This window comes from Schistocerca americana, chromosome 5, assembly GCF_021461395.2.
Source record: "Schistocerca americana isolate TAMUIC-IGC-003095 chromosome 5, iqSchAmer2.1, whole genome shotgun sequence".
Classification (NCBI taxonomy): Eukaryota; Metazoa; Arthropoda; class Insecta; order Orthoptera; family Acrididae; genus Schistocerca; species Schistocerca americana.
In genome coordinates, this window is record NC_060123.1 from 34,613,352 (window position 1) to 34,616,087 (window position 2,736).

The 2,736-nt window shown below is 45.7% G+C and overlaps 1 pseudogene; it reads left to right on the forward strand.

Annotated features, from left to right (window-relative positions):
- Positions 1-2,380: 2,380 nt before the first annotated feature.
- Positions 2,381-2,498, forward strand: LOC124616967 (annotated as a pseudogene).
- The last annotated feature ends 238 nt before the right edge of the window (positions 2,499-2,736 follow it).

Here is a 2,736-nt window from a genome sequence, read left to right on the forward strand (position 1 = left end):
CAGCAGCGAGCAGCACAGACAGCAGTCATCGCAGCTTACGGTATTGTGCGCTACAGCTCTTGCGAGCCCCATATTTCCTACACAACAGTACACTTCACTGCATTTCACACGCGACAGCCTCGACCGTACGTAGCAACATTCTAACGGATAATTATTCAAGTTGAGTAGGCGCGGCTCTCAGCCGTTCTGCCAAGTCAATAACAATCTTAAACTTTGTATAGAAATTTCATTAGCGAATCCTATCCTTGAGAGGTAACTTCACATCCCGAAAACAACCCGAAAATAAATTGTTCAGTTCATAACTGAAAGTGCCATTGTGATTTCTCAGAATTTTTGCAAAATAAAATAATAATTTTCGTTAGTTTCATGTTTTTCTTACACTAACTAGCACTACTCCAATTGTAAGTAGGCTGTTTATGTTTTCTTACTGGCAACGTTACGTAGCGCTCTGTATGAAAATCACTGGGTGTGCTGTGTGCAGTCTGTGGCTGGTTTGCATTGTTGTTGGCTATTGTAGTGTTGGGCAGCTGGATGTTAACAGTGCGTAGCGTTGCGCAGTTGGAGGCGAGCCACCAGCAGTGGTGGATGTGGGGAAGTGAGATGGCCGATTTTTGAGAATGGATAATCTGGAGGTGTGTCCATCAGAAACAGTACATTTGTAAGAATGCATGTCATGAACTGCTATATATATTATGACTATTAAGGTAAATACATTGTTTGTTCTCTATTAAAATCTTTCATTTGCTAACTATGCCTATCAGTAGTTAGTGCCTTCCGTAGTTTGAATCTTTTATTTAGCTGGCAGTAGTAGCGCTCGCTGTATTGCAGTAGTTCGAGTAACGAAGATTTTTGTGAGTTAAGTGATTTGTGAAACGTATAGGTTAATTTAGTCAGGGCCATTCTCTTGTAGGGATTACTGAAAGTCAGATTGCGTTGCGCTAAAAAAATATTGTGTGTCAGTTTAAGCACAGTCATGTATAATTTTTCTAATGGGACGTTTCACAGTACCCAAGTATCCCACTAGTTATGTAAGAAATTTTGTGAATTTTTGTGTCATTTCCTTACAGTGGACGTCTCCAGAAGATATTTATTGCTGAAAGTTTTTCAGGCATTTCTCTTTAGAACGTTAGGAGCGTCTGTCTGATTTCTGTAGTAGTGTGGGGGTGGAAATTGCATCTTGCAGGAACCACAGGGTAAAGGATACATATCAGATTAATCCGTTGCGCAGAATGACAGAATAGCACCCGCAAGCTCACAACTGCAACTTTGAAAACAAAGTGTTTCCGAATCACATACAGTTGTTAATTTGTTTTGTGAACAGGACAAAATGGTTCAAATGGCTCTGAGCACTATGCGACTTAACTTCTAAGGTCATCAGTCGCCTAGAACTTAGAACTAATTAAACCTAACTAACCTAAAGACATCACACACATCCATGCCCAAGGCAGGATTCGAACCTGCGACCGTAGCGGTCGCTCGGCTCCAGACTGTAGCGCCTAGAACCGCACGGCCACTTCGACCGGCCGAACAGGACAGATGGGCAAAGTATCTATACACTGAACTCTCAGTTAACAGCTGTTTTTGTCAAAATCACGTATCGTTATTGTCATGTATGGAATTTAAATTCATTCGACTCGTCCCTCGCGTTTTCCATCGAGACCCACTCGCCGAAAACAACCGGTCTCGAATGCCCATTCAGCCGCGTACGTAGCCAGATGGCTTCCACCCGGCTTTTCACGGCGCTTAAGAAAGGCATCTCCGAAAGAGATACGCAGACACTAAAAAGCATTTCCGCCATTGGGGGGCTGCCATCGAACAGCCGGTGGGTCCTCGCAGCACTTCTGCAATCAAAGGACGCGCACAATAGGAGTCGCCTCGACAAAAGAGATACAAGTCATCGCCGCCGAGCCGCCTGCCAAGTACTTAGTCCGCGTGGAGCCGCTCTATGGATATTACAGAGACGCTAATGAAATAATCGTCTCATTGTGCGGCGTAGCGCTTCCCACGGCGGCGTAACGGAGTTTCCTGCAGTTCCCAGCACTCGCGGGCGGCCCCTCCACAACGCTAAATTCTTTCCGGAGCCGAAGCGAGGCTTGAATAATAAGTAGTCGCTACTATCAGCTGAAATACTAATCGACGGTACAGCTACAAGAAGATCGATCTCTACGGCGAGCGCATGTTGCTGGCTACGCATCACATCGCCACCGTTGGATATGAATTTACGAACAAAGAAGTATTACATTCACGTACGTGTACGAATTTAGCGTGTAATACATATCATTTTGTGGTTGCACTCTGCGGACATCTTTCTACAGAACGGCAAAAGATATGTTGCATCAGTGAGCGTTTACTGAGATAAAAGGAAAACTTAAGTGTATAGGCCAACAGCCTTGCCGCAGTGGTAACACCGGTTCCCGTCAGAGCACCGAAGTTAAGCGCTGTTGGGCCGGGCTAGCACTTCGATGGGTGACCATCCGGTCTACCGAGCGCTGTTGGCAAGCGGGGAGCACTCAGCCCTTGTGAGGCAAACTGAGGAGCTACTGGATTGAGAAGCAGCGGCTGCGGCCTCCTAAACTGACATACGGCCAGGAGAGCGGTGTGCTGACCAGATGCCCCTCCATATCCGCATCAAATGGTTCAAACGGCTCTGAGCACTATGGGACGTAACTTCTTAGGTCATCAGTCCCCTAGAACTTAGAACTACTTAAACCTAAATAACCTAAGGGCATCACACAC